Source organism: Castor canadensis, chromosome 12, assembly GCF_047511655.1.
Source record: "Castor canadensis chromosome 12, mCasCan1.hap1v2, whole genome shotgun sequence".
Lineage (NCBI taxonomy): Eukaryota > Metazoa > Chordata > Mammalia > Rodentia > Castoridae > Castor > Castor canadensis.
In genome coordinates this window covers 16996798-17005347 of record NC_133397.1, presented here as the reverse complement: position 1 = coordinate 17005347, position 8550 = coordinate 16996798, and the positions used below count along the sequence as shown (strand labels likewise).

Sequence of the window (8550 nt, the reverse complement as noted above, 5' to 3'; positions counted from 1 at the left end):
CCTGGTCTTGTGTTTTTCTCTAGACAAAATACCCCATCTGTACCTCAATTACAATTAAGATTGCCCATTCAAGTTTATGCTGACTGAAGAAAACAAAAACGTTTTTATCCAATGAGTATTATCCTGGGGCCACTGATTCTTCTGAATGTTAGTCCCATCTTTTAATATTGGTGAACTGTCTTAACTATAATTACATGGAATAATTATAGTTACCTACAGCCTGTTTCCTGTTCTATAAAATAATGCATCTTCAGGGTTTTGAAAAAAAAAAAAATCACGTAAGTATACACACAGGTGCTTCCTTTCAGCATGAACTTGAGGCAGTGTTTAAAGGAAAGTAGAAGTACTGGTTTTAGGCCTGGATTTGAGGTTTGCCCTGTGAACGTGGGTATGTTAACTTAGCCTTGGTGCCCTCATCGGTACCATGGAATAGCAGTGATTATCCCCTTGATTTTAAAAATTGGGAATGTGTAAAAAGATACCTAGAACTTAAATTCTCAACTGATGCTAATACTATTTCTAGATCAATTCAAATGAATCCAAAATGATGGTCCATATAAAGCTAGGTAGGAAAAGAAACCTCATCTTACACTTGTCTATCTGCAAGTCTGGGTCTATCTTGGTTTGGGTCTATTCTGAACTATAAAAGCAACCTGCCCTGTTTTGTAATGAACTTTGGAAATCTTACCAACCTAAGAAAGTCATTTTCCTAAAGTGACAGTAGTAGTTCATTTGTCCTCATGACAGAATTTTCTCAAGATTTCATTTTTTGAGGGCGGGAGTTAGGCTCCTAGGAGCAGTATTCAGTGCTCTCCCTACCCAATGTAGTAGGACCCAGGTTTGGGTGACTGGTGGGGTCTGCCTGCTCTGGATATTCAGAAAAGTCTGAGCAGGGGGGTGAGGAACTGCAGTGCTGAGGCCACAGCACTCACTTGTGAAGCTGCATCTTGCTGGAGGTGAACATTGCATTGCCACCTGAGGTCAGAGGCTTAGGGCCTTCCCACTTCAGACAAAACCTTGGAACTGTCTTAACTACTAAAAGGGTAGATCCTGCAGGGAACTTGGATCTTAGTGAACATCATTATCTCTATACCATGTAGGCAGTTTTAACAGTTTGTTTTATGTTCCAGTCGTACATAGAATTTTTTAAGTATTTGCTGGTAGTCCTTCATTGTGTCATTATGTTTTAGTAGGGGCCTGGCTTGAATAAACCAGTGTTTTGCTAAGTGGTTAAAGAACCACCCAGTCACTTACAAACGTCTCTGAGACCCGAGCCAAGCGAGGGAAAATCCTGTGTGCATCCACTCGTTGGGTACATGAAGTTTGAAGTTCATCTGAAGCCACAGTAACTCTCCTCAGTAAAGCTCTGCTAATTTGGCTTAGAGCAAGGAAAGCATTGAACTGAGGAAAATTTGCCTGTTGGCCTTTCCATTTCCTCCCAGCATCTGCCTAGAAAACAAAGCTCAGATGGCAGGAGTCTCCAAATAGTAGGTGTTTTGAAATCAGAAGGTAGCCGGGTATGGTGGTGCACGCTTGTAATTCCAGCACTCTGGAAGCTGAGGCAGGAAGATTCTGAGTTTAAGAGCAGCCTGGACCTCACAGCAAGAGCCTGTTGAAGCCAGCAGGGTCTTGCCTAACTCTGCCCACAAAGCTCAAGATTCCCCCTTCATAATCAGGAGGTACAGTAATTTTCACGGACATGGCCATCTGAGTTCTGGGCAAGTCAAGGGCGACTTGAGATCTTGTGTGATTTGCCTTTGCTTGCACTTTGGGGAGCAGACCTAATGCCCCACAGTTGAGCAGAATGCTCCATCCTGTTTAGGACATGTCCACAGGGTACAAAGCACCTACCTCATGACTCCATCTGGAGCTCACAGGGGATCCCACAACATTCCTTGAACAAATGGGATCCTACTGAGAGCATTAGAGCCTGTTATGTAGAAAAGGCAGTAAGTCTGAGAGGTGGGGAGTAATTCCTGTTTAAAAGGCTTTAAATATACACAGGAATCAAGATTTCAAGAATAAATTGTGGTGGAGAGTGCTGAATGCAGTGTCTTGGGCTGGAAAGGGGAAGGCATAGTTTGAGCACCTGCTTTGTGTCAGGTATTCTAGATGCTGGGGTTGGGAAGACAAGAGAGCCTCTGGGACACAGCCCGGCTGTAATTAACAGAGACATCATTGTAGGGGGATGAGGAGTGCAGTGCTGCAGATTGGGGGAGCAGCAAGTGGTTAGCACAGAGCTGTGCACTGCAGCACCACACCCTCTCCTCACCTCTTGCCTCTGCCCTCCCCAGGCCTTTTTGGGGAAGAAGCCTTGAAAAGCCAGGGCTCCCACCACTTGCCAGTCCCCTCCTCCGGGGCTGGGAGAACAGCTGTGTGGAGCTGACTCCTAACTAAAGCGGATTCTGGTCCGAGCTGGAGTGGGGTGGAAAGGCCACCAGAGATGGAAGAGAGAGGAGTCGCAGCCCAGAGTTTGTGGGTGACAGCTTCCTCTTTTCCAACCCCTTCCCCAGTAGGGTGGGGAACCAGAGAAGAGACCTGCAGGCTGAAGCTGTCACCGGAAGATACAGCTACAGACACTGAGGGCAGCCTCCAGGTGACCCAAAGTCCTCCCTAGTGATCAGGACGCCAGTGGCAGCGGCAGCCTTAGCCCTTATCCACCCTCCCGCTCCTGTTTGCTCATCTGACCCCACAGCCTGCACAGAGGTGCCCTCTGCCGGCCGGCCGCGGCCACTTGCCAAAGCCTGCAGCTCCAGAGGTTCCTCCTTTCATTACTCTTGGCCTCTCTCATGGGATTATGCACACGGGCCCTACCTTCTTGAACCAGAATCCCTAACCACCACCTGTAACTTCAACTGCCAGTGCATGACCTCCCTTAACTATATAATATTTCATATCAGTCATACCATTTTACCCAAACCCTGCAGCCTGAAACATCTCAAATGTCATGTCCCACTGAGTCCTCCTTTCTCCCAAACACATACAAAACTCACCTTTTGTGCCAACCTTTCTCTTCCTTTTCCTCTTCCATTCCTGAACTAATCGGCCCTAAAGCCGTAGGTGGGGGCGACTGGTTTTGTTTTGTTTTACTATCAATAGATACCAAATATTGCAGGATATGCTAACATTACACTAATACCTTAAAAAATGTATCTGAAAATCAAATTTAACTGGGCGTCCTGTGGTTTTATTTGCAACCCTGCTGCCTACCTCTCTAAGGAGCCAATTCTGGTCAGAGCTTTAGCGCTCTCTGGAAGCTTCCTCAGGCAGATACAGGGAATTACCCACCCCAGTCACAAAGCCGTGATCCTCTCGTGCCTGGTCACTGCACATTGCTTGACTGTGTGTGCGTTTCTCCACACCGTGAGCCTTTGGAAGTCCAGAAGGCATGCCTCTCTTTGCTGCTCAGCACCTGATGTTGAGTACTTAGGAAATGTGCACAAGTAGCAGAGCCAATGCCCAGGGAGCACTGGGGGTTGTCATGCAAAGACGCTCCAGGGTTTTGTCAGCTGCTGTGCCCAAGGACCAACACTGCCAGGTTCTCTAAGTTACTCTTGCAGAACGCTGTCCTTAGGCTGGGCCAGCGGCTCAGGCAATAGCGCTTTTGCCTGGCATGCACAAAGCCTTGGTGTTCCATCCCCAGCACTGCGATAGTAGAAATAATGAATTTTAAAACATTTGTATGAATTCTTACGGCTGAAAAAATCAAAAGCATACAAAGCAAAAACAAACAAAAATCCTTCCTTGCCCTTTGCCCTTCAAGTCTACTTGCCACTCCAGATTAATCACTGCTCACAGCTGGGTAACTTCCAAATCTTTCCGTATGTTTATTAGGCCATAACGAAAAGTCTAATAAATTCCAAAAGACTGAAATCATACAGGACACATTGAGTAGAATTCAATAGAAGTAGGAAGGGAACCAAAAATGTGCTTTAGAATAAGACCTGTGTCTATCTTAGAAATAGAAATGTGTGTGCCGCTAAAACTATAGCTTAGAAATATTTAAACACTTTCTTAATATCTCCTATCTTCAAAGTCCCAGTCTTTTTTTTTTTTTTTTTTTTTTTCAGTACTGGTGCTTGAAATCAGGGCCTTCACCTTGAGCCACTCCACCAGCCCTTTTTGTGGTGGGTATTTTTGAGATAGGGTCTTGTAAACTATTTCCCCAGGCTGGCTTAAAACCGTGATCCTCCTGATGTCTGCATGAGCCACTGGCACCCGGCTCAGAGTCCTAATTTTGTCTAGAATAAATTATTATGGGATAATTTCAAACTTAGTAACAGCGAGAGTCATATGTATCAAAACCTGGGAGATTTAGGCCAAAGTTCTTTGGGGAAAAAAAAAATGGTAGCCAAGAAAATTTACCACTTTGAGCTGCTCCATCAGGCCATTTTTGCTTTTAGTTTTATTTTTCCAGGTAGGGTCTTCCTTTTGCCTGGGACCAGCCTCAGACCTAAATCTTCCTACCTGCATCTCCCAAGTGACTGAGATTGCAGACATGTACCACCATGCTCAGCAAAATAGCTTTTCTATACACCAAAAGAGTCAAAATTTTCAAAGTCTATGATCATAACACAAACTAGAAAATGCATAAAAACAGGCAAATAAGAATTTGCAATGTGAAGAAAGCTTTTTATTGAAAGATGATAAGAGAAAACCTAATTAGAATGACACCATATTCCTGGGTAGAAAACTTCCAATATTGTAAGTTGATCTTTCTCTCCAAGTTAATCTATAAATTCAATTCACCCAAAGAGTTTGGACTATGATCTCCAAATATCATTTCTCATTGATTAATTATACCCTAATTACAGGGTAGGAAATGATAAACCTGAAACACTTTTTCATGTTACAATGTGTCTTAGCCATCCATTGCTGTGTAAATAAGCCATCCCAAAATCCACGGGTTTAAAAGAAAGCAACTTGCAATCAGGAGGCTGACAGGAGGATCATGAGTTCCAGGACAGCATGGGCTACACAGTGAAACCCCTGTGTCAAAAACAACAGCACCTTTTGTTTTGTTTTGCTTTTGGCTTATAGCACATTTACATTTAATGATGTGGGCAAGGGTTAGTCAAACAGTTGTTTGTACCTTTTTTGTCAGCAGGAGCAGCCTGAAGGCTAGGGACAGGACTTATCTAAAGGCTTGAGTCATCCAATATTCATTCATTTCTGTGTCTAGCATTTGATGCTGGCTGTCAGCTAGGACTTCAATGAGAGCTGTCAGCCAAAACACCCCCACAGAGCCTCTTCACACAGCCTAGTTTTCCCCAGTTCACGATGTTCAAAATAGCAGAGGGATGAGGGGAAGACACAGCAGAAATTGAATTGCCTTTCATGACTTAGTCTCTTAGACTCTTACAGAGTCTCACTGGAGGCAGTCTGCTAAAAGGGAGTGGACGTAGACTCCACCTCTCGATAGAGAGGAGTCAATTCCACATTGTCAAAAAAGCAAGTGGACTGGGATAAATTGGCACAGTTACCTTTGGCAAATATAATGAGTAGAACAAAAGAAAACTATTGGGGGACTGGGGAGTTAGCTCAGTGGTACAGTACTTGCCTAGCATGTGGGTGACCCTGGGTTTGATCTCCATTACTAAAAAAAAAAAAAAAAGCAACCAACAGCCAAACCACTATTGGGGTCATCTCAAAAAGAATCAGGGACTGGAGGTATGGTTTAAGTGGTAGAGCACTTGCCTTGCAAGTGCAGGGCCCCAAGTCCAACCCCCATTCCACCCTTCCCCCAAAAAATGGCCACCAATAAGGATAATAATCACTGCAAATGAATTGAAAAATGTTCAAATACATGAGTTCACGGAGATTGTTATTTCAGTGGATCACTTTTGGAGCATACTGGGGAACTGATTAACTATTTAGAAAAACTAAATCAGGACAAAAATCAAGCATTTAGCCCAGACTTTCTTGTACAGAATGTATGTCAGGGTAACCAAACAGGTGATAAGTTTCCCTTTATAAAAGTAAAACAGATTTTCTGCTCAGCCACGAAGAGCAGTATGTGTAGTTCTGATCCTCAACCTGGTCTTGCAATCTGGACGCCAGGACCCTCGAAGAGACTGTGAATGATGTTGGGCACCAAAGGCGGGGAAGGATTTATGGTGAAGGTTTGGGGTTTGCCCTGGTTTTGCTCAGCCGATGAAGTGCAGCATTTTTTCTCTGACTGCAAAATTCAAAATGGGGCCCAGGGTATTCGTTTCATCTACACTAGAGAAGGCAGACTGAGTAGTGAGGCTTTTGTTGAACTTGAATCAGAAGATGAAGTCAAGTTGGCCCTGTAGAAAGAGAAACTATGGGACACAGATATGTTGAAGTATTCAAGTCAAACAGTTTTGAAATGGATTGGGTGTTGAAGCATACTGGTCCAAATAGTCCTGACATGGCCAATGATGGCTTTATACAGCTTAGAGGACTCCCCTTTGGACATAGCAAGGAAGAAATTGTTCAGTTCTTCTCAGGGTTGGAAATCGTGCCAAATGGGATAACATTGCCGGTGGACTTCCAGGGGAGGAGTACGTGGGAGGCCTTCATGAAGCTTGCTTCACAGGAAATAGCTGAAAAGGCTCTAAAGAAACACGGAAAGAATAGGGCACAGGTATATTGAAATCTTTAAGAGCAGTCGAGCTGAAGTTAGAATTCACTATGACCCACCACGAAAGCTTATGGCCGTGCAGAGACCAGGTCCCTGTAACAGACCTGGTGCTGGCAGACGGTATAACAGCATTGGCAGAGGAGCTGGCTTTGAGAGGATAAAGCGTGTGCTTATGGTGGAGGCTATGGAGGCTGTGATTATTACAATGGCTATAATGATGGCTATGGATTTGGATCAGATAGGTTTGGAAGAGACCTCAATTACTGTTTTTCAGAAATGCTTGATCACAGATGTGGGATGGTGGCTCTCCTTTCCACAGCATGACCAGACACTGTGTACACATCTGGGGATTACCATACAGAGCCACTGAGAATGACATTTATGACGTTTTTTCACTGCTCAACCCTGTGAGAGTGTACACACTGAGATTGGTCCTGATGGCAGAGTAACTGGTGAAGCAGATGTCGAGTTTTCAACTCATGAAGATGCTGTAGAAGCTATGTCAAAAGACAAAGCAAATACACAGCACAAATAGGTAGAACCCTCCTCGAATTCTACAGCAGGAGCAAGCAGTGGTGCTTATGGTAGCCAAATGCTAGGAGGCAAGGGCTTGTCAAACCAGCTCAGTTATGGTGGCCCAGCCAGCCAGCAGCCGAGTGGAGGTTATGGAGGTGGCTATGGTGGCCAGAGCAGCGTGAGTGGTATGACCAAGTTTTTACAGGAAAACTCCAGTGATTTTCAATCAAACATTGCACATGTAGCCGAGGAGCAAGAATGGGAATGAACAGAATGGCATGAACAGAATGGGAAGGTGTCTAGCATGTCCTGTATGAGTGCTGGGTAGGGAATGTAATTGATCCTGATCACTGAGTCTTGGTCAACTTTTTAAAAGAAAAAACAAAACTTCAGTATAACAGTGTTTGCAGTCCAGACTTTGTGATTTATGCTTACTCTATAAGAAATTGGGAGTGTTTTAAGGACTTGGTTCAGTGTTGAACACAGCAGTCATCTAGATGTACCAGCGAAGTTGAGGAAATTATAACTGTTAAGCAATTTTCTGCAGTTAGTCATATTGTAGGATGTACTTAAGCAGTAAGTGTATTTAGGTCCAAGCAGTTGAATTATGTTAAATGGTGCTCTTATGCCACATTGCATTGAACACTGTTTGGATGCATGTTGAAAGACATGCTTTTTTGTAAAATTCAATATGGGAGCTGTGTCTACAATTAAAAGTGAAACATTTGGCATGTTTGTTAATGTTAGTTTCATTTGATAACCTGTAAGGCACGTGAGTTTAAGCTTTTTTTAAGTTAAGGGGGAAATTTTGAGATGCAATACCAATACTTTAGGATTTTGGTCTTGGTGTTTGAAATTCTGAGGCCTTGATTTAAATACTTCATTGTATTGTGATTTCCTTTTAGGTGTATTGCGCTAAGTGAAACTTGTCAAATAAATCTTCCTTTTAAAAAGTGAAAGAAAAAAAGTAAACCAGTAATCCAATGAAGAAGAAATAGTGTTATTAGAATATTACAACTTCACATCCTGTAATGACATATTGAACATAATTAATTATTGTCAGTGGTATACTGGGTTGAATTTTTGTCCACCCCCAAATTTATGTCCACTTAGAAGAATGACCGTAACCTTATTTGGAAATAGGGTCTTTGTGATGTTAGTCACACTACACTGTATTTAGAATGGTCTTAAGTCCAATAGGACTGGTGTTCTTAAGAAGGAATTTGAACACAGAGATAGCAATGTAAAGAGGGAGGCAGAAATTAGAGTTATTCTGTGAGCCAAGGAACAGCAGGAGCCTCCAGAAGCTGGGAGACACAAAGAAGGATCCTTCCCTAAAGCCTTGCTGACACCTTGATTTCAGACTTCTATCCTCCATAATTTTGAGAAAATAAATTTCTGATGTTTTCATCCATCCAGTTACTGTA

At 43.3% G+C, this 8550-nt stretch overlaps 1 pseudogene; it reads left to right on the top strand.

Annotated features, from left to right (window-relative positions):
- Window positions 1-4093: 4093 nt before the first annotated feature.
- LOC141414769 (heterogeneous nuclear ribonucleoprotein H-like) lies at window positions 4094-8083 on the top strand (annotated as a pseudogene).
- Window positions 8084-8550: the final 467 nt, after the last annotated feature.